General features: G+C 46.2%; 1 long non-coding RNA gene across 2 annotated transcripts; it reads left to right on the top strand.

Annotated features, from left to right (window-relative positions):
* The first annotated feature begins 296 nt into the window (after window positions 1-296).
* On the top strand, window positions 297-22,736 carry LOC110223436 (uncharacterized). 2 transcript variants are annotated; one of them, XR_002328695.2, is made up of 3 exons: window positions 297-878; window positions 21,121-21,320; window positions 22,381-22,736. It is a non-coding gene; the product is annotated as an uncharacterized LOC110223436 (long non-coding RNA). The 2 variants fall into 2 exon arrangements; XR_002328692.2 differs by having other exon boundaries at window positions 299-870; window positions 22,381-22,734.
* The last annotated feature ends 1,233 nt before the right edge of the window (window positions 22,737-23,969 follow it).

Here is a 23,969-nt window from a genome sequence, read left to right as displayed (position 1 = left end):
CGCCCCCCTACGCGCGTCCCACTCCCGCTGCGGCGGCACAATGGCCCCCAGGGGAAGGGGGAAGAGAGGGGGAAACGCCCCCGACCTCGGGTCGCTACTGGCCGCCCCGCCCCCCTCGGCCCCCTCTCCACGTGGGCCCGGGAAGGGGTAACGCCCCTCCCCCCATAATTTCCCTCCTCCAGAGGCCATGCCCCACCCCCTCGCTGGGCACTGCCCCTCCCCCTTTGTGGGGCGGTGCCCCTTCCCCTCCCCCCTGCCTCCCTCTTGGCTTGTAGGGCGGTGTCCCCCTCCCCCCCTCGTCCCCTGGGCACTGGCCCTTCCCCCTTCTCAGGCTGGCACCTCCACCCCTTAACTGCTCCTCCTCTCCACTTCATCGGGCTTATTCCCTCTCTGTTCCCCTCCTCCACTCAGGCCATCCCCCACCATCTCAATTCAGACCCCAGCCTGGCTCTGACCTCCTTTTCCTCCCCTTCCTCACCCCCGGCCCCCATCCCCGGCCCGGAATCGCCAAAACCTAGTCTGACCCTGCCTCTTTTTGGAGATGCTTGCTTGTTTCCCTCGCCCACGCCTAGGGCTTTGGGAAGTATTTTCTAGCCCCTGAAGCTGAGAGTTCTTTCCACCACCGCTACCCCGCTCCCAAAAAGTAAATGGGGAAGGGGGGCGCTACAATGACCGTGAGGGTAAATGGAACCCTCCCCTTATTGGTCAGGAGAGTGAATGGAATTCCCCCATTGGCCAGGCGGGTGAATGGAATCCCCCCTTTATTGGCCCTGAAGGGGTTCATTCCCCCCATTCCTGACTGTATCCAGTTCCGAGCCTTTCCAACCGAGACGCCCCTCCTCATCCCTCCGCAGAGCAAGTTGGAGCCGAGTGAGTAGGTGAGGGTGTATGGGATGGCTGATTAGGGTCGTTAAGGATCACAGGAACCTTGGCATGGAAAATTATGGTGGGAGTCACCATAGCATTTACACCCAGACGCCCCAAGAGATAGCCCTCACAAGCCTTCTCCCAGTCTACCACACTCCCGACAGCCAAAGCTCTTACCCAAGCGCCAAGGTGGAGAGGCTGGGTACCATCATTGCTTATCTTCTTACCTAACCTCGTTGAGAGCCACCTGGTACCACCTGCTTCAGAGTTCCAGGCTTAAGCCACAGCTCTCCAGTGGGCACATAACATTCACTGAAGTCCTATAAGATTTCTGTTGCCTGGGGGTGAATGAAATACTGTCCTCTAGTTGTTTCGTCAACTACGTCTAGATTCGACTGCTGCTTTGTCCCTGACTCACTGACTTTGAGCAGATATACTCCCTTCTTGATCCTCAGTTTCCCTACTTGCCAAATGAAGGAGGAGAGTTAGATGATCTCTGCAAACCCCTTCCATTTTGGATTTTCCACATCCTAAAGTCTCTTCCAGTTCTGTCATCCTGGGATCTGTGTTCCGAGAGCCCTTCCAGCTCTGGCAGTCTATTGTATCTTCTAAGGTCCCTCAGAATGGTATAGTAGAAGCCTGAATTTAGAGTCTAAGGAGCTGGGTTTGAATGCAGATATTCTACTCCCTTTGTTATCCTGAACAAATCACTTAACCACGCTGAGCCTCAGTATTCTCATCTGTAAAACATGGCCTCTGAGGTTCCTTCCTGTTTTGACACTCTGTGTCCTAAGGGCGCTTTCTACTCTGCTACCTTATATTTTATACAGCCTTGACAATCTATGGTCCAAGGTTCTTTCCACCAATATTTTTGTTGTTGTTTAGTCGTTTTCAGTCCTATCCAACTCTTCATGACCCCATTTGGCTTCTTCTTGGCAAAGATACTGAAGTGGTTTGCCATTTTCTTCTCCCGTTCATTCTTCTTATTCTTATTCTTATTATTTTAGGCAATTGGAGTTAAGTGACTTGTCCAGGATCACACAGCTAGTAAGTGTCAAGTGTTTTGGTCGGAGGCCAAATTTGAACTCAGGGCTGATGTTCTGTCCACTGCGCCACCTAGCTGCCCCTAGTTCATTCTACAGATGAGAAAACTGAGGCAAACAGGGTGAAGTGACTTGCCCAGGGTCTTACAGTTAGTAAGTGTCTGAGGCTAGATTTGAACTCAGGTCTTCCAGACTCCAGGCCTGGCCCTCAATCTGCTGATCCTCCTAGCTGCCCTCTAATATTTTATGTGACCTAATTCCAATGGCCTTCTAGGTCTTGCTCTGTGTTCTAGCAAGTCTATCTCACCTCCTACCCCTCTTCCCCCTTAGGCCCTGGTCATTCAGGGCAATGTTCCAAAGGGATCTGGGCACATAGCAAGCTCTCAATTAAATGCTAAGTGAAAGGAATAAAGGAATGAATGGTGTGACTAAGTTCTAGGTGGCTTGGGCAGATGTCCATGGCATTCAGGGCCTTCCAAGCCTGCCCTACAAACCTGCCTTCCTGTTCTCACCTAGTCAGTCATAGAATTACAGCAGATCAGAGTTGGAAGGAATCTCTGATGGTCCAGTCCCCCTCATTCTGAAGCAAAGGCTCTTGCCCTAAGTCTTGGACTCATGGGATTGTAGATTTATAGATGGAAAGAGACTTGAGTGAGCATTCATCCAGTCCAGCTTCCTTGAGGTATAATTGAAGAAACAGCCCAGTTCTCTCTTCACCTAGCTGGATGCTTCTTAGCTCCTCATCCTCATCAGAGGCTCCTGCTCCTCTAATTTCTCACCTCCCATCTTCACACCCGCCATTTCCCAATCCCTGGAATTGCCTCCCACCCACCTTCTTTGCCTATAGAAATCCTCCAGACTTCCTTTAAGGCCCAGTACCAGTGCCATCTCCTCTGATAAGTCTGTCCTGATTCCCCCCAGGTCCTCCTTTGAACCCCTCATAATACTGTCTGCAGTTTTTCCTCTGTGCTTCCTCACATCTTGCCTTCCTGTGCCTTGGCTATGTGGACAAAGCATCTGACTTGGGTAATTGGAGGGGTGGGGGTGGGGGAGGATATTTTGTTTTGCTGTGAGAAATTTTTTGCTGTTTTCTGTGGGCCCATTTTGACTCTTATCTCCATAGCGGCCATGCCAGGCTCTAACTCCTTGATCTCCAAGCAAGGAAAAATTAGTAATTCACATTTCTGTAATAAATAACCAACATTTATATAGGACTTTAAAATTTACAAAGCACTTTACCTACCATGTTTCATTTTAGCCTCATAACAACACTATAAGGTAGCATCTATAGGCCTCATTTCACCAGTGAAGGAACTGGCAGTCAGAGGGTTTAAGTGACTTGCCCTGTGGCCAGTAAATTTCAGAGGCTGGATTTGAACTCAGTTCATAGGTTTCTAGACCTGATGAACTCTGAAGCCATCTAGTCCAGCCTGCTTGAGGAAATTGAGGGAGGTATCCACGGATTTGCAAGGGACCAGATAGTGCCCGTGGAAGTGGGGTTGGGGTTTGTACCTGGGGCCCCTCATTCCAGATCAGACATTCTTTCTGCTGCTATAGAGCACCTTCAGTGTCCTCCTCCTCACCACCTGCAAAGCTCAAAGTGCTCTATAAATCGTAACTAGAATTCCTAGACTCCTTCAGAGCTCAGCTTAAGGCCACCCCCCACAAGAGGTCTCTGCCAATCCCCTCAGCTGCTGGTGTCCTCCTCTCCCAAATGATCTGCTGTTGACTTGGTGTACATCTAGGCATACAGGTTCACATCTTGTTTCTCCCAATAAAATGGAAGCTCATTGAGGCTCCGGACTATTTCTGTGATAGGAAGCATTAAAGGCAGTATTTGAACCCTTTGCCTCCAAAGTTAAGTGCTCTTTCCATGGTTCTACACTGCCTTCCTCAAATGCAAGAATATTTGTAAAGCACTTAGCATGGGTGTGTGGTACACAGCAGGTGCTTAATAAATGTTCCCCACCCACTGCTACCTGTGTAAGTAAATAGCTTGCTTCCTGGGTCTGTTTCCTCATCAGTAAATGAGGGTGTCTTTCTGGGGTCCCTAGGGCCCAGACTGAAATTTATGAAATTTATTTCATGCGTGGAGACTGTTGTCTCACTTCCAGAGAGATTAAATGAAAGGGCACAGGTTCCCCCAGCTCAGTGTCCCCCATCTAGCCCTAAGGTAAGGTCCTTGAGGTCAAGACCTAATGTTTTTGGCTCGGTGTCCCAGGGGCCTGTCTAGCACAGTGTCTTAATAGAGGCCTGGTCAATTACATCTAAGAGAAATACCCTGATTACCTTCCCTAGCCCGTCATTGCTGACCCACTCGGGACCAGCACTGAAGAGGTTAAGGGCTGTCATCTTAAGAGGTTTCAAGCTGTCATCTTAATCTCCAGCTTCTCAAACAGCCTACAGCCAGGGAGAGGTTGGAGGTCAGGGCCAGCTGGTGGCTTCAAGTTCACCTGAGGAAACACTAAGGAATTCCCCAGGGTGGGCAGATGACCCATGACTGGGCAGGGTAGGGTAAGAGACCTGGGAAGTGGCTTCCAGTACATGTGTTCCAGATTATGGAATTAAATTGGGGTGATCTAACTAAGGTGTGGCCATGTTAGCCTGAAATGGGTGGCATATCCTAAGTCTGTAGTATTTGCATTTATTAGGTCCCCCCCCCTCCAGATTCTTGGCAGAGGCAATATTGGTGTTAGGAAAAGAAGATTGAATTTAGAGTCTGAAGGCCTGAGTTAGAATCCTAGTTCAGAAGTTTACATACTTTGGATTATGTTAACTCCCCCTCTCTGAGATGTTGTAAGTATCCCTAGTTTATAGATGCCTTCATCCATAAAGTGGGGATACTTATAATACCTACCTCACAAGATGATTGTGAAGAAGTTTAAACCTTACAAGCCGCCATAGAGATATCATCTATTATCTTACATTTGTCTGGAGTATGCACATATGCTTGATTACATGATCATTTACACAGTTACTTATGAGGATGTCCCAGACTATTTATTTTTGTCTGCCACGGGTGTGAATGCACATACATCCTTCTGAAGGACTGTCTCAACATGTACATGCATGTATACAGATAACTGACATTTCTTCAGTCCCTTAAGACTTGAAAAGTGTTTTTTTGTCCAACCATCTCAACTATAGGTAGTTACTGATATTATTATCCCCATTTTACAGATGAGATAACTGAAGTAAATGGGTGAAGTGAGTTGCCCAAGCTGTAAGCTGACCCACACTCAGGTCTTCTGAGTTCAAGGTCCAAACACTCTTTCTACCTTCTCATTCATTCAACAAATATGTTTTAAGGCCCTACTATGTGCCAAATACTATGCTTGGTGCTGAGGATACAAGGACAAAACCTGAAACTATAACTGCCCAAAGCCTAAAGGTACAAGGGACCTCAGATGTCATTTAGTTCAGCTCTTTCACTCTGCACAGGGAAACTGTGACCCTAAAAGGTTAAGTGATTTGCCCAAGAGCTGGACTCTTTTATTCATGTTTTATACAAATTTATTATTTCTCCTTACCACTCCCATCCCTTATTGAACAACAACAACAAAATAATTAAAAATAAAACACTCAAAACAAACATGCCTAGCCCAGCCAAGCAAATTCCCACATTGGCCACGTCCAAAAATGTCATGTTTCATTCCGCATTTTCGTGTCATCACCTGTCTGATTCCTGCCAAAGAGGTGGCTGGTGTGTCTCATCTTTGCTCCTCTGGGCCAATAGTTGGTCATTGCATCAATAACCATTCTAAAGCCTTTCAAAGTTATTTCCCCCTACGGTGTTGTTGTCATTGTCTAAATTGTTCTGCTTTTATTCATTTCATTCGGCATCAGTTCATAGAGGTTTTCCCAGATTCCTCTGAAACTGGCCATTTCGTCATTTTTTATGACACTGTAATATTCCATTACATTCCTGTATCAAGATTTGCTTAGCCATTCCCCAACAGATGGGCAGCCCCTCGGTTTCCAGTTCTTTGCCAGCACAAAAAGAGCTGCTATAAATATTTCTGCACACGAGGGTCCTTTTCCTCATTCTTGCATCTCTTTAGGGTAGAGGCCTAAGCGTGGGATCAGTGGGTCTAAGGGCACCCACGGTGTAGTGACTTTGTGAGGGCAGCATTCAGGGATGGAATTTGAACTCGGGTCCCTTGACTCCTAAGTCTGAGGCTTCTGGTTCAGCACTTTATGACCAATTCAACTGGGCTTCTTCAAGGAACTTACATCCTGTTGGAGATGAAACAACATTGTAGCAGGCATATAGAAAAATAAATGCAGAATACATGCAAAACAGATACAAAGTCATTTCTTCATGGCTGGAGGTAGGATCAGGGCTAGGCCTGTAGGAAATGGTGCTTGAGCAGCTGCTGGATGAAAACTAGGGATTCAAGAAGATGGAGAGGGAGGTGAAGACTAGGTAGCTTCTAAGGCCTCTCTTCTTACCTCCTAGAATCCACCAAATCTTGAGATTAGGTACTATTATTATCCTCATTTTGCAGATGAAGAAACTGAGGCAGACAGGTTAAGTAACTTGCCCAGGGTCACAGAGCTGGTAAGTGTCTGAGGCTGGATTTGAATTCAAGACTTTTTGACTCCAAGGCCCAATAATCTAACCACCAGAGTGAACCTATGTCAGGCATGAAGGACAGACTGCAAATGGAATGACAGGTAGTCCAGTTTGAGTGGAATATAGAGTTCTGAAGGGGGAGTTGTGTTTAAGAGATGGAGAGAGAGAGAGAGAGAGAACACTATATTTCAGGCGCCGTTTTAAACACTAGGGATAAAAATAAAAGCAAAGATAATCAATCTCTGCTCTCAAGCAATTAACATTTTAAGGGGGACAGACAATATATAGAGGGAAGCTGGAAGGGGTGGGGAGGCAGAGAAGCCCAGAGACAGTTGAGCTGGGAATTTTGGGAGGCTTGGGAGTCACCATTCAGGAGAGCAGAGCAAGACTGAGTCAGGTTAGAAGGCCTTTAAAAGCCTACCTGGGGGAGGAGGGGGGGGCGCCTTGCAGCTTGGTTACACAGTGGATAGAGCACCGGCCCGGAAGTCAGGAAGACCTGAGTTCAAATCCAGCCTCAGACCAAACACTTGACACTTACTAGCTGTGTGACCCTGGGCAAGTCACTTAACCCCAATTGCCTTAAAAAAAAAAAAAGCCAAACGGAGGAGTCTGTGTTTTATCTTAGGGTCAAGATGGGAACCACCATAGCTTCTTGAGCAGAGAGGAGAGCTAAGTATAAAGCAGAAATTTGGGGAGGAGCCTTTAAGACTCAGGAAGCAAAGTGTCAAAATGGATAGAGTATGACATAGCATCAGGAAGACAGGTTCAAATCCTGCCTGAATCAGTAGCTACGTGACTTTAGGCAAGCCACAATGCCTGGTATTTCCATAGCATTTTATGCCCTTAAATACTTATCTGAGTCTCAGTTTCCTCATCTGTAAAAGAAGATGGTTGGACTCAAGGGCTCCTAAAATCCCTTTCTGCTCTAAATCTGTGATCCTACAATTCCAGAGATTGTTAGTCATTGTTAGAAATGTTAAACTACTGGCTAGACTGCCCTGGGCAGGGAGGCTTGGCTTTCCTCTTCCTTCTCTTCCTCCTCTTCTTCCTCTTCCCCTCCCTCCTCCTCTTCCTCTGCTCCCCCCTCCTCTTCTTCCTCTTCCCCTCCCTCCTCCTCTTCCTCTTCGCCCCCCTCCTCCTCCGGTCCAGGCTTCTGCCAGATGTCCATGTGTGGGGGTTGGGGAAGGACCCCCTCTGAGACCACAGTGGGTCTGAACCCCAGAGTTAAGGTCCCTGGCTGCTTCATAGAACAAGTAATCAAGCAGGAAGCATTTATTGAGCACTTACTAGGAGCTAAGCATGACCTATAGCATCACTCTTGCCTGTTGAGGAATAGGGAGATAGTGTACCCCTCATGGACTGAGGTGGGAGTCCATTCTGCTTCCTGGTTGGTACTTGGTCCTTGTTGCTTTTCTCTCTATTCAGTACTTTGTTTCTCTGCTTCTTAGGACAGAGCATCCTCCCACCCCCATCCCAGACTCCTAGGCCAGCCTGTGCAATGGCCATTTCTCCCAGGGTGGCCACCAGAGGGCAAACCTTCCCATCTTGTGGATGTCTTGGAAGGAGTCCTAGACCTTTACTTAGAATGTCAGAGCTGGGAGGAACTTTATTATTATTATTTTTTCACTAATAATATTTTATCAGGGGGCAGCTAGGTGGCACAGTGGGTAGAGCACCATCCCTGAAGTCAGGAGGACCTGAGTTCAAATGTGGCCTCAGACCAAACACTTACTAGCTGTGTGACCCTGGGCAAGTCACTTAACCTCAATTGCCTAAAAAGAAAAAAAAACAAACAACACTAATAATATTTTATCGACTCCTATTTTGGGAATTCCATTAACTTAAAAGTGTCATCTTTATGGTGGACAAATAGTTTCATACCTTGTTTGTAACTGGTATCTTTGGTTTTAATGAGGGCAGTTCAACATTTCCATTTTTAATGTCTACATATGCCCCTCAGTCCCATTCCCTCATTGGAAAAGGAGTAATGAGAATGAGATTAAATTCAAATGTATATTGCCATAAAATGTATCCAACATATTTGAATGTATTCTTTAGAAACTTTCCTTTTAGATTGATGGTCTTAAAATATACAGATATGTCTTAACTTTTAAGTAGAAAATTTGGAATAGACAAATGGCTCTTAAGAATTTACTTTAATTATCTAATTCTCCACTGGAACAGGCCTGGGAAGAACTTTAGAACAGAGAATGTCAGAGCTTAAAGGGACTTTAGAACACAGAATATCAGAGCTGGAAGGGTCCTTAGAACAGACTGTCATTGGTAGAGGGCCCTTAGAACATAGGATGTGAGAACTGGCAGGGGGAGGGAGGGAGCTTAGAACCCAATAAGCTGGGAGGGCCCTTAGAACCCAGAATATCAGAACTGGGAGTGCCCTTAAAACAGAGAATATCAGAGCTAGGAGGGCCCTTAAAACACAGGATGTGAGAACTGGGAGGGCCCTTAAAACAGAGAATGTCATGACTTCATTTGTATAATGAGAATTGAATTTCTTGCTTTCTCAGTGGATGGGGGGAGAGGAGGGGTGGAGAGAGGGAGAGAATTTGGAACTGAAAATAAAGATTAAAAATAAATAAAAATAAATAAAAGAACACAGAATGCCTGAGGTGAAGACTGTAGAACATAAAACAGAACATTTGAGCTGTGTGGGCCCTTAGAGCATGGAATGGCAGACGTAGAAAGGATTTAAATGGGAGGCAGTTGTGGCATCGTAGTAGGAGTGGGGGATTTAGAGTCACGGGACCTGGGTTCAAATCCTGGCTCTGTTACTATTTGTGTAACCTTGGACAAGTCACTTAGCCTCATCTTTAAAATGAGGGGCTTGGCCTAAATGGCCTTTTGTCTCCCTTCTAACCCCAACTCTATGATCCTGTAAACAAAGAATGGAAGAGCTGAAAAGTGGCTGGAACAGACTCTAGAATGGCTGAGGCTGAGGGAACTTAAGACCCCTTCACCCTCGACCTTTTCCTCTCATCATTTTTCCATTTCATGAGCTCATGGAAACCAGGCTGTGTCTCTCAGAGCCTGAAGATCCTAGGTCGCTCTCTGCAGTATTGAGTGTTCCTTCTCTCATGTCCCTTGAGAGCCCCGCTGAACCATCAGAAAGAGCAAAATAGACTTCCCCTGCTTCCTCACTTCCACTTTCAGCCCTCCCCTTTGACACTCACATCCAGTAACTCTGTGGGTTTACACCAGACAATCTTCTCTCCTTTTTTTGATTTTTTGGACACTAGGTCTCCCTAGTTCCCTGAGTCTGGAGACACACTGGTCCAAACCCACGGTCGATCAGCACAGAAGCTTTAATCTGCTCTACTTCCCACCTGAGTCAGTTTGCCCCTCCTTAAACAGCCTGGTGCCTCCAGCTACCCAGGGATTCACCAAAAGGGCATCAGCTTTACTGTGGATGTCCAGTTAGCTCAGCCTATTGTATCTTAGGAAGATCTGAGTTTAGATACAGCCAATCTAGCTGTGTGACCCTGGGCAAGTCATTTCACCTCTTTGTCTCAATTTCCTCAACTGCAAAATGGGGATAATAACAGCATCTACCTCTCAGATTTGGGGAGGGGAACAGTGTTTTATAGCTATTGCTTTTATTATATGCCATTTTAGTAAATGCCTCTTCTTTGAGTCAGTTTTCTTTAACCAGGTAACTATTATTATGATAAATATTAACAATAACAATCATTATCATAAAGGTAAGTTCATTTGTAGACTTGAGAGCTATAGTTTTAGGAGTCTGGAACCACAGAATAACTTGGGAACCCTGAAAGAGAAGTAGTGAACACCCTGGGTACACATCTTGCAAACCTAAGAGTGCTGAACTGGGGAGGGAGCCACATGGAGCTGCACTGATGAAGTGACTAAAACGTCCCTGCCCTTTGACCTGTATATGCTAGGCATATACCCTAAGCAGTTTGATAATAGAAGGGGCAAAAAAAAAGGTCCTTATACATCCAGATTTTTATAGCAGCATTTTTAGTAGCAGCAAAGAATAGAAACAAAGTAGATGCCCATTGACCATCAGGAGATGGCTTAACAAAGTGTGGCATGTGAAGGTGATCTAATATTGTTAGCGTTCAGTCATGTTTGACTCTTCGTGACTCCATGGCACACCAGGCCCTTTCATCCTCCACTATCTCTCAAAGTCTGTCCAAGCTCATGTTCATTGCTTCTTGACACTGTCCATCCATGTCATCCTCAGCTGTCCCCTTTTCCTTTTGCCTTCAGTCTTCCTCAACATCAGTCTTTTCCAATGAATCCCATCTTCTCATTATGTGGCCAAAGTATTTAAGCTTCGGTATTTGACTTTTGAGTGAATAGTCTGAATTAATTTCTTTAAGTACTGACTGACTTGAACTCCTTGCTATCCAAGGGACTCTGAAAAGTCTTCTCTAGCACCACAATTTGAAAGCGTCGATTCTGTGGCACTCAGTTTCCCTTATAGTCCAACTCTCACAGCCATACATTGCTACTGGAAAAACCATAGCTCTGACTATAATGGACCTTTGTAGGCAAGATCAGGTCTCTGATTTTTAGTATGCTGTCCAGATTTGCCATGGCTTTCCTTCCAAGGAGGAAGCATCTTTAATTTCAGGGCTGTAGTCACCTTCTGCAGTGATCTTTGAGCCCAAGAATAGTACCAAGCCATAAAAAATGATGCCTGTGAAGAACACAGGAAGCAATGGGAAAGCTTATGTGAACTGATGCAAAGTGAAATAAGCAGAACCAGGAAAAAGATGTATGTAATTGTCACAACAATGGAAATGGAAATAATAATAATAGAAAAAAAGAGAAATTGAATTCTGGATGCTTAAGTTTGGTCCCAAAGAAGAGGTAAAAGAATGCATATCCTTCCCTTCTTTTTTCAAAGTAGGCACACTGAAGGGCCATGGTTCCACTATCAGGATATGTGGGAGCCAGGACAGCAGGTGCTGTTGGACTTGGGTGATGTGCTGGTTGGTTTCTTGAATGACTGTATAGACCTCTCTCTTTTGTTTTCTGTTATAAGTGATGGTTCTTAGGATGGAGAATGTAATTACCCAATCTGTCAACAAGCTTTCACTTATTGACTGCTGTGTGCCAGGCACTGTGTTCCATGCTGGAGATACAAGGACAAAATGAAATAGTCCCTGCCCTCAGGGAGATGACAGTCTGTTAGGGGAAACTATGTTCACATTTAAGTATGTGCAAAACAAATAGAATAAATTTGGGAGGAAGCACTAGCATCTGGGAGCTCTGGAAAGGCCTCATGTAGGAAATGGCACCTTAGCTGAGTCTTGAAGAAAACTAGGGGGATTCTAAGAGGCAAAGATGAGAAAGGAGGGCATTCCAGGCATGGGGGACAGCTAGTGCAAAAGCCCAGAGGTGGGAAATGGAGCATCCTGTGTGCAGAATAGCAAGTAGGCCAGTACAGCTGGACCAGACAGTATGTGGAAAGGATCAATGTGCAAAAAGATTCCAAAGGTTTTGGGGGGCCAGATTGTGAAGAGCATTAAATACCAAATGAAGAGTTTATATTTGGTCTCAGAAATAATGGGGAGCCACTGGACTTTATTGAGGAGGGAGGTACCATGGTCAGACCTTTGCTTTAGACAAATCACTTTTGCAGCTATTGAGAGAATGGATTGGATAGAAAAACAAAAGATATCCAATTTTTTTTAATAAGATGGGGTATTCAGGTGTCTAGCAGGCAACCAGAGATATAAGATTGGGAGTTGAAGAGGGAGAGATTAGGGATGGATGCATAGATTTGTCAATCTGCATAGAAATGATATTTAAACTCATTCTATCCCATTTAATTCCACAAACATTTATCAAAAGTTTGATGTACACAATAACTACCTTTGGGAGGACAATATGAAAAACAAACCTGGAATCCAAGCACCTTCCAGGGCACTGAGTAGACATAACATTTGGAGAAGTTAAGTCCAATATCACGTGAGAGGAGCAGAACCATACTGATGACTGAGACAGGCTAGATAAATAGAATATGAGAGGGCCCAAGACAGAGCCTTCAGGAAGCCCGAAGTTAAGAGTCATGAGATAGGTGATGAGCCAGCAGAGGAGACTGAGAAGGCCCAGTCAGATGGAGAAAAAAGGCAGCAATCGGTGGGAACAGCTGTGGGGTGAAAACTAAGGGAGAGAAGAGTATCTGGAAATGGGGGGTGGTCAGTCGTGTCATATAATGCAGAGAGATCAAGGAGGATGGAGATGAAGGAAAAGCTATCAGCTTTGTCCATTAAAAGAGATCACTGGTAACCTTGGAGAGAACAGCTTTTGTGGAGCCGAACGGAGTGGAGCTAACAGAAAGCAGATCGTCAAGAGTTGAGGAAGTGAGTGAGAGGGAAGGAAGGAGACACAAGTGTCGGCTTTTTCTAGTTGACCATCTCCTTTCCCCCTACCTCTCTCTCTCTCCTTCAAGCTTTCCTTTTGTAATGCCTTCTCTGACCACCCACAAACATATATGACTCTCTCACTTTAAAAAAATTCTTCACGTGATTCAGCCATCCCCTCAAGCCTCTCATTGCAAAGACCAATCATCCAGCAGTTTAAGAGAAGCTTTACTACCATGGGCAAAAACATTAGACAAAGAAACTGATCCCACTGGACAGATGGGGAGGATTTGAATAGGAGGAGGAGAGGAGAGAGCACACCTCTGGTGGAGGGACTAGTATGAGCAAAGGGCAAGGTGAGATGTAGTAGAGGAATTCCAGTAGAATGGACACTTTGGGGCACAGGGTTTTGTCCCAGTATCTTCAGCATCTCACCAAGGGCCTAGCACATGATAGATATTTAATAAATACCTGATGAATTGAACTGAACACATGTTCAGGGAATGGTGAATTAGGTACAGCAAGAAAGGTAAGGTGGGAGCCCAGGCGAATAATGGTTTTCTGGGTCCTGATTATTGATGGTTATACATAGACAAGTGCTGTCTTTGCCTCAAGAGCTGATAGGCTAGTGGTCAGAGACAGCTTCCAAATCACTCTGGCTCTCATTGATTGACCAACAATAGGTCCCAGGCCAAGCCCCACTTGGTCACTGTTTGGGTCACGATTGTCTCACAGTGAATATAAATAGCAATTGTTTCTGTTTTGGCCAGAAATCCTGAGCATCTTTCCCTCTCCATTCTCTGCCCATTTCTTACCTAGCCTTAATCACGGGATAGGCATTGCCTCGGTCAAACTAAGGCCTGTTAAAGACCTAGCTTAAAAAGGCCAAGGTCTCCCGCTGCACGTGGGGCCATGTTCAGTCATCCTGACCTGTATCTCACCACCGGCCCTAGAGGGCTCTGGATGAGAAGGTGAGGCTGGTGCCTTTGCACAGCCCTGCCTCACTTAAATCCAATTCACTCGCTTGTCATGGCATCGCCTCCTGAGGTCATGGTCCTCTTCGAGAATGAAGGACAAATAACAACAACATCCCATCAAACTCTTCTCATATCTCTCTTCCCTTGAACAGCCAAACTCCTAGAAAAGGTTCTTTACAGTAGCAGCCCATTCCCTTCTCTGTTTCCTGGCGTGGCTTCCTAACTCCACATTCCACTGCCACTCCAAGCTTATTGGTGTCTTTTAACGGTTCAGTTCCAGTGGCCTTTCCTCAGTCCCTATCCAGCTTCTCCCAACTTCTGACACAGCTGACCACTGGCTCACACCTTCCAGATACTTTTTCCTCCTTTGGCTCCAGTGATGCTTATTTCTCCTAGGTCCTTATCTCCATTCTCACTTTGGAATCCTTATCTATTTCCTGCCCTCTTGCTATGGGTGTTCTCCAGTGCTCTTTTTTGGGGCCCTTTTTTCTCTGAGTGATTTTATCTGCTCCTGTGGGTTCTCACCTAATTTTATGCAGATCCAAATACAGGCAGCTTCAGGTTTCTTGCCTGCATTTCAGTCCCACATCTCCAACTATCTGCTGGACATTTCCACCTAGATAGCCCCGTCTTAATCTCAGCCTCATCATGTCTGAAGCCGAATTCATTATCTTCCCACCTAAATGCTAAGCCCAGTCCTCCAATCTTCCCTCTTGCTGCTGAGGGAACCATCATCCTTTTAGTCTCTCAGACTCCCAGCCTTGGAGTCATTCCTGCCTCTTTCCTCTCCCTTCTCCCTTCCTCCAATCGGTTGACAGACTTTATCAGTTCTACCAAGATCTTGCATTTGCCCCCTCTGCTCATGGCACACATAGCCACCACTCTAGCTTAGCCCCTCCTCACTTTCATGTGAGCTCTTTGAGTGACCTCCTAATCCACTTCCCTGATTCCAATCCCTCTCCCCTCTAACCCAGCCTCTGCACAGCCCCCAAGAGAATCTTCCTAAGACACAGGGTTAACTATGGCATCATCCTGCCCAAAATCCAAAATGGCCACCTTGCTTCTGAGGATAAAATACACAATTTCCCAGCCTGGCATTAAAAACCCAGCATAATCTGGATCTGCCCCATTTTTCAGATCTCTGCTTCCCAGCCAAACTGGACTACCAGCTGTTCCTCAACCTTGTGATACCCATTCTTCTCTCTGTCTGTCCCCCATTCCTAGATAAGGCCTGTCTCCCCACCCACACCTCTTACATCCTTGGTTTTCTTTAAGGGTCAGCTCTGGGGTCACCTCCTACAAGAAGCCTTCCCAGATCCCCCCAGTTGTTAGGTGATTATTTCTATTTGCTTTCTCTGTACACATGCTGTATCCTCCCTGCAGTAAAATGGAAGCTCCTTTTGGGTGGGCCTTGAGGCATTTCATAATAAATATTTGTTGAGAATATCAGACACTGCACAGAGAACATCAAAGCTGGGAAGGGCCTTAGAACACAGAAGGTCAGGGCAGACAAGGACCTTAGAACACAGAATGTTAGGCCTTGGAACATAGAGCATCAGAATTGGAAAGGCCCACAGAACATCAAATGGTCAGTGGAGGTTTGGAAGGCAATCCCTGTGTGGGAAGCTTCATATTACTTGTCAGTTCTAGCTTCAGAAGAGCTCAGAGCAAAGCTGGGGCTGAAATTCTAAAATATGAATTGCAAGAAGCCAGCTGGGGCCACTCTATTGAACTCCTGGACTGGGAGATCTCCAGGGCCCTACATCCCCATCAGGGACTGCCTCCTGTACCTCAGCAACTTAGAGAATTCTCCCCACACAGAGTCCCTTCCTCCTTAACCCCTTGGGCAATCACTAGCCGTTGAGGGCCCTGTCTTGGGGCTGCCCTGGCCAGAGGGGGAAAAGAAGGAAGTGGAGGGGGAGGGGAGAGCCTGGGGTGTGGATCTCTGAGCCCCAGATAAGGGGCAGGAAGCTGGAGCCTCAGATGAGGCCTGAGGCTCTCTCTAAAGGAAAGGGGTAGGTACTCAGAGGGAGTTGTGTATCTCACACAGCACCCACACTGAAAGACAGACAACGGAGAGAAACCTAAACCCAATATTAATGCAGCAGATCCCCATGAATGCTGAAAAACACCGACACATAAATACGCACTCAACAGATTTCCATGGGCAGTGTCACACAGAGACACAAGCAATTGCATACTACACGCACAGAAACACAACCTATCTTCTGTGCTATTACCCTCTCACACACACTAATACAATGAAGACACACCTGCACCGACAGGCCACACCCACTGACATAAAAGACCCTGGAAACACCCCGCAGATAGATACCCAGGCACCCTGACACAGACACACATGAATTCTTTTCCCTCTCCTCGCTCTTCCAGCCTAAGCCATCTGGTTCCTTTTCCTCCCTAGGGGCTGAGCCATGCACTGGGCTTGCTTCACTCATACACATACACACACACCATACACAGACCATATACACGCACACATCACACACATACACACACCCCACATATACGCATACGTACACACACAGTACACCATATACAAATCACACACAACCCATATATATGCACACAACATACACATACATTCCCCCCCACACCATACACAAAGCACACATATACCATATATACATATTACACACATACACACATGCTACAGCATGCCCACATCACAACATACATACACCATATATACACACATCACAGCATATACATATACTACCCACATACACCCCCCCCAAGTTCCCACAGATGCTGATGGCAACTGAGACACCTGCCCCTGCTTAATCTTCAAGGATGAGGCCCCGCCCCCTTGTAGTCCCTGGGGTCTGAGGGGTCTGTGGTCAGCCCAACAGTTGCGTCCCTGTAGCTGTTCCAGATGTGTTCAGCTGTGATCCAGAGATTCCAGTGAACAATGTTGTAGTGGATTGAAGCAGAGAAACCCTGATCTGGTGGCAGAGAGCCTTTGTTGAACCTCCTACCTGTATAGACTTGTGCAGATTACTTCCCCTTTTGGGGCCTCAGTTTGTCCTTCTGTAAAATCAGGGGGCTGGGCAGGTGATCTTATGCTAAGGCCTCTTTCGCTTCTGAATCCTCTGTTCTTTCCTGCCTACTCACCACCCAGATTTAGGATGCTAAAGGAAGACTGAGAGGAGGCAGTGGGGTGGGGGCTGAGGTTGTACTTGGCTCCCCCCACACCCCATGAGTAGTCCTGATCCCCAAGGAGACCCAGGATTCTGTGTTCTTTCTCTCTTCCGAAAACACCCTGCCTCTCATTCCTCCTACCTTCCTTAGGCAAAGAAGGAGAGGGAGAGGGTAAGGGAGGGGGGGAGAGAGAGAGAGAGAGAATGAGAGAGAGAGAGAGAGAGAGAGAGAGAGAGAGAGAGAGAGAGAGAGAGAGAGAGAGAGAGAGAGAATGAGAATCTCAGGCTGAAGGTGAGGATGTCAGAAGTGCCTCACCCCTCTCTGAGCTGACTGGCCACAGGACTTCTGCCTTAGCAGTGGGTAAGACCAGGGGCAGCGCTTCTTCCCTTCACCTTCTTTTTCAAGGACTGATAATGCAATGCAATGCCTATTGCCTTTGCTACTGTGGAGGGTGTGCCGATCTGCTGTTCTATGGCTCCATGAGGAATCCTTGATTCTGAATTTTAGGCTGCCTGGGTCAAAGCCCCCTGCCATGAGCCCCACTTTCTGCTGTCTTCGGGCCCATCCATGGCAACTCCAGGCCCTATTCCAATCCTTCCTACCTTCCCATTATGCTTTCTGGAAACCCCTTTCTATTGTTAACACGGTGCCCTTCACATCAGATCTAGTAGGTTTACTCTGTATATATTTTGTATTTTCTTACATGCATACATGTTGTTTTTCCTCAGTACGATGTAAACTCCTGGAGGGCTGACCATTTTGGGTTTTTGTATCCTTAGCACCTAGTTGCTACACATTCAATAAATACTGAATCAAACCGTCTCTTGCTGGGGGAGACCTCTGACTTGGAAGTGTACCCATTTCTCCTTCCCTAAGGCAATCTTCCCAACCTTCCTCAGCCTTGTGGGTTGGGGAAAAGGGGAAGAAATGGTATAGATTGTGTGTGCAATGGAAAGAATTCTGGACTTGGAGGCAGGATTTGAACCCAAGTCTTTCCCGAAGGCACTTTGGACTTGGAGTCAGGAAAGGCATGGGTTCAAATCCTGTCTCAGACACTTACTAGCCCTGTTAGCTCAGTGACCCTGAGCAAGTCACTTCACTTGGGTTCAGGTCCCCTTTATAAAAAGTGGCATATTTCATCTTTCTGGGTCTCAGTCCCCTCATGTACAATAAGAGGCTTGTACAAGATGACCTGTGAGGTTTCATCTCTGATCTACCCATCTCAAAGGACTGTTGTAAGGAAAGTACTTTGTAAAGTATTAAAGAATTTGGAATTTTTTTTTTTGGTTTCTTTTTTACTAGGCAATGAGGTTAAGTGACTTGCCCAGGGACACACAGTAAGTGTCAAGTGTCTGAGACCGGATTTGAACTCAGGTCCTCCTGACTCCAGGGCCGGTGCTTTATCCACTGTGCCACCTCGCTGCCCCTCAGAGTATTCTTTATGCTGTCCAGATGCCCAAGGAGCTAAGGCAGCCAGCCAGAAGGGGAAGGAGAGGTCTTTAGGGTAACTCTTGGTCCTAGCATCCCCAGATAGCAGGAGGGGCCATCTCAAGGTAGCTGAAAAGAGCTGGCAGGGCACTGATGAACAGGCTAGGATGAGTACCTTCAGAAAAGAAAACCAGGTCCAGATCAGGAATGCCTTTGCCCTTCTCCATCCCCCCCCCCCAAGCTGATGCTGTAGACACCAGAGTGGCTCCTTTCACCGATTTAGATCTAGAAAGAGGCCTTAGAAGTTATCTAGTCCAATCTCATTTTACAGATGAGGAAACTGAGGCCAGAGAAGTTAAGCAATTTGCCCAAGGTCACAGAAGTAGTGAGTGGCTGAGCCTGGAACTCGAATCCGGGTCCTCTGACCCTAAACCAGGAGTTATTCTCCGATGCACGACTTATCACCTTTTATCTGCGTATTTCTGGAGTTAATCTAAGCATTCCAATTCCCTAGGAATCTTGTTTCTCATAGTTACCAGGCCGAGGGTGAGGACACCCAGTATGTGAAGCCTTATTGAAGGAGGAGAAGGGAGGCAGGCACCACACAGTCAGGTCACGTTCACATGACAGGGTGGATTTCCTTTGCTTTCCCTCCTCTCCAGCTCTTCTATTTCTCTCCCTCCTTAAACACTCCTAGCTGGGGGAAGAAATTAGACTAAGAGAAAGGCAGCAGAGGATAGTAGTGGATACAGAGCCTGTGGGGCCTTAGAGTCAGGATGGCCTTGATTTCCAACCCAGGTTCCACCAAGTCACTGGTGGCCAGGAGCATCTGCAGAAGCCATTCAAGCCCACTCAAGGCCCATCTATCACCACTGAATCCTCGAGGCTAAGTCACAGCTGTGGTTCCCTAGACAAGGCCAGGACTACAACTCCAGGCTTTCACTCAATTTCTAGCCCCATCCATAAAAACGCCCACTTGGCCTCCTCATCCTCCAAACTACAGGCCTTCCAAAAACTCGATCTGGGGGACATTGCCCAAAGGCCACCGGATTTGGAGTCAGACCTTTTACCAGACCTACCTCTAAGGGGCTCAGGACACGGAAAAGGCTGACAAGCTTTGGTCTGGGGGAAGCTGCCCCAAGCTGGAAGGAGCTCACCATATGACCTGGGGCCTCTCTCTGGACCTTAGTTTTCTCATGTGTCAGAAGAGTATCTCTTGTGGGAGTGTGGTAAGAATCAACAAAAATGAATGTAAAAGCCTTTAAAAAGTCTAGAATCCTGGACAGAAGGAAAGGATAATCATTGAACTTTAGAGCTATAAAGGCCCTTGCAAATTAATCTAGTCCTCCTTTCACTTTATAAATGAGGAAACACAGGCTCTGAGACCAGCCTGTCACACAGCTAGGGCCCTCTTCTCAGAATCATGTTTTTAAATGTATAAAATAAAAAACATACGATTGCAAAGGAAACCAACTGTGTAGAAATCAAAAGTTTTTCTTTTTTTTTTTTTAATCATGGATCCAAGGTTAATAACCCCCACTCTAGAACAACTACCAGCTAGGTGGTGCAATGGACAGAGTACCAACCCTGAAGTCAGGAGGACCTGAGTTCAAATCTGGCCTCAGACCAAACACTTGCCACTTACTAGCTGTTGTGACCCTGGACAAGTCATTTTACCCCAATTGCCTAAAAAAAAAAAAAGAACTACCTGAGTCTCACCTCATTAACTTGATGGAGACAAAGTAGTTAAGTCAACAAACACGTATTAAATGCCTACTGTGTGCCAGGTACTGGGTTAAACACTGGAGTAAGATGACTGTCCTAAAGGGCTGAGCTACAACTCAGAAATGGTATCCTTGGGACAAACAACAGGAAATAAGGGTGAGACTCAACCCTGAGCTGGAGAAAGAGACCCTGCAACAGTATCATGAAACTGTTACTTTGGAAGCCAAGGAAAGATATGCAGGAGTGTGGGGGGGCAGTCCTCTCTAAATTTGGTGGTGGTTTAGTTATTTTAGTTGTGTCCAATTCTTTATGACTCCATTTGGGTTTTTTTGGCAAAGATACTGGAATGGTTTGCCATTTCCTTCTCCAGTTCATTTTACAGATGAGGAAACTGAGGCAAATGGAGTTAAGTGACATGTCCAGGGTCACACAGCTATCTGAGGTCAAATCTGAACACAGGTCTTCCTGACTCCAGGCCTGGTGCACTATCCACTGTGCCACCTAGCTGTGCCCTCTAAATTTGGTACCCTGAGGCAAACCCCCAGTCACTCCACCCTAGTTAATGTTCTAGTGAGGGAGAGGTCTGGAGTATTAGTCTTTGAGGGTAGGAGTGGAGAAGCTGCTGAGGCCTTAGCTGCAGGGATACACCACATAAGGTGGGAAATGTGCATTAGCCATTAAGGCTCTTCATGGCCCTTCTAGCCTGTCTTCATATGAAGGTCCGTACTTTCCTTTCTGTTTCTTTTGTTTAGTGTTTGCTCTATGCCTGGATTGTTCTCTGGCCCCACACTTTACAGCCCAACTGAAACAGCAGCTTCTCCAGTAAGTCTTCGTGACACCTGTGCTTTGGAATAATTTTGTCCCTTGTAACTCGTGTAGCATTTTGTACTTTTATGATATATTTATCATCTAATGTATATATTCACGACTATATTGTGGACTCCATCAGGACAGAGCTCTTCTCTTAACTGTGTATCTCCTTCCACTTCTAGTGTTCCGCATACAGTGGATGATTAATGTTCAGTATTCGTGGGGCTTGGCTGCTTGTTTTCCCTGGGAAATGGGAAAGACTTAAGCTCAGGTATGAATACCCATGAGACCAGCTGCTCTCAAGCATCTTCCAGATACCTAGATCCAAGACTCCAAATCCCACAGCCTGGACTCCAAGATGGAACCATGTACCAAACCCAAGGTGCGCGTGCGTGCGTGCATGCATGCGTGCGTGTGCATGCGTGTGTGTGTGTGTGTGTGTGTGTGTGTATACACATTAGGCAGAAAGAGAAGGCACCTCTGAAGGGTCTGAAGCACTGCCTTCTTTCCATTCACCCAAGTTTGCAACCTTAGATTCATCCTGGGCACTCCCTTCTATCCTCTCCTTCCTCCATATCACATCAGTTGACAAATTCCATTGGTTTTACTCCTAAAACATCTCTTGAACTCATCCCTTTTCCCTACTCATGTGCCTTTTACCTTAGTTCAGGCTCTCAGTAATCTCATCACTGTTGCAATAATCTCCTTCCCATCACAACCAAGACAAATACTGCCCCCCCAAAAAAAAGAGGTAGCCCAAGGACACATCTGCACAGAGGAGGGGATGGACAAGGATGCTGCTGCTCCCCTGAAGACTAATGAGAAGAAACAGTTTCATAAGAACCCAGGGAAACATGGAGATCACCCTTACTCAACATGGCACAAGAGATGAATGATATGTACTGAGAAGAGGCCATCAGCTTTTGCAATTAATAGATCACTTGTAACTTTGGAGAAAGCGTTTCAGTCAAGTGATGAAGTTGTAAGCCAGAAGGGGCTGGGAAGTGAATATGATAGGAGAAAATGGTGAGTGTAAACAGGTCTTTGTAGGAGTCAGACTTCGAGAGGAAGACGCTGGAAGAGGATGATGGTAACTTGAGGGGCCATAGTATCAAATTAAAGTTTCATCAAGATTGGAGACGATGCAGTATTATTTGTAAGTAATAAGGAAGGAGTCAGGATTAGGAGGGACTGAATCAAAGAGAGGGGCTAATGCAAGGGGTATTCTGTTGGACATGGAGGGGATGGGATCGACGGCACTGTTGCCCCATTTGCACAACCTGATGGATGTGGATGACGTGGGGGTAATCTGCCTGAAAGGAAAAGGGCCATGTCTCCAAGGCTGAAACAATGGAGGAGAAAGTGGGAGATAATATTGAGGGGCTGTGTTGTACAGAATTGGGGAAAAGAGAGTTCAGGATTGTGGTCTTCATTTTTTTCAGTACTTTGTGATGTCCTCTACTGGAAAAGAGTGGGAAGAGGTTGTAAATAACTTGTGGAAGAAAGAGAAGGTTTAATACAGATGCTGAGAGAAGTGGGAGAGTTAGTCAAGTACCAGGTGAAATCAAGAGAATGATTTATGTGATGACCACAATAAACAAAAGCAACTTTGGATATCTCAAACTTTGAAAGAAAAAACCCTGTTTTCTATAAAAGAATCTGTACGGAACATTTCCCCGCCTCCCCGATTTCAGGTTCTCCTCTTTCAAGCCACCATCTACACGGCTGCCAAAATGAACTTCTTAAAATATACTTGACCACATCTTACAAATTTTACTTACTCTTTACTTACTCACACATTTTCAATGACTCCTTCTTGTCTCCAGGATTAAAAAAGAAATCCTCAGCCTGGCTTTTAAAGCCCTCCCCAACATGGCTCCCCACCTGCCTTGTGTCATTTCATAGGACTCTGGTTACAAATGGGAACATGAGCTAGTGCCAGCATGTTCATATTTGGGCTTCTGCTTCCAAGCACTTGCATAGGTCATCCCCACATCCAGAACCAACCCTCTCCTCACCTCCAAGTCTTAGAATCCACCGCTTCCTTCCAAGCACAGGCCCAGGGCTCGCTGAGCCCCACAAAGGCTTTTCCTGAACCTTCCCCCACCTCCCAAGTTGGAAATCTCATCTAGGAACTGCTTTGTATAACTTCCTATGTACCTACCTGTGGGCCCAAAGTTGAGGAAGATAACAGCACAGTAGGCACTCAGTATGTTGGATTGAATGGATGGGGTTGCAGTGGAGTTAAGAGGCTTCTTCAGACTCAACTCGCCTTTTTCACAGGGAGGCCTTTTGAGTTAGTGGGAAGTATGAATTTCAACCCCTAGGATCTCCCAACTCCAATCCACCCATGCCACTGCCAGAATGATCTCTTATAAATCACTCTGGTCACGTCCTGTTTAAAAGCCTTTGTGTCCCTCTTAGTCTAGTGTTATCCAGCCTTCCCAACACTCCCACCTCAGTTCCTCCCACCTGCTTTATTTATGCCTAAGCCCTCTCTGAACCCTCCTTCCAACCCTTCCTTTTGCGGTCATTCCGCTTGCCTGTTACGCTCAAACTTTCCTCTGCCTGTTGAATTTTGATTCCTCCTTTCACATTCAAGTCAAATGCCACTTTTTCTGGAAACTTTCTCTGACCCTGGATTCCCAAGACCTTTCTCTTCAGATGTTAGTGCAGAGTACTTTGCCCTTCTGCCATCCATTTATCATGTAATATGGTATGAATTGTGAGCTCCATGAAGGCAGGGCCCATATCTTATATAAACTTTGTATGCCTCCAGGGCCTAGCCCAAGCAGGGGTTTAGTAAATGCTTAAATGATGAACAAATGAACTAATCAGTGTCCCATGGTGAGGGAAAGGGGGCACTGCCCTACCCCATGAACAGTTCTTTACACCTGTACTTTTCAAAATATTTCCACACCAATTATCTCTCACTGCAAGGTCAACGTGGTGTACAATGCTGATGTGACAGATGACTCAGGCATCCCACAGCAGCCTGGCTCAGGGCAAACAGGCCTTGAGAGGCAGGGGG

Source organism: Phascolarctos cinereus, unplaced genomic scaffold (assembly GCF_003287225.1).
Source record: "Phascolarctos cinereus isolate Bilbo 61053 unplaced genomic scaffold, phaCin_HiC Scaffold_4;HRSCAF=312, whole genome shotgun sequence".
NCBI classification, from domain to species: Eukaryota; Metazoa; Chordata; class Mammalia; order Diprotodontia; family Phascolarctidae; genus Phascolarctos; species Phascolarctos cinereus.
This window is presented reverse-complemented; position numbering and strand designations above follow the sequence as displayed.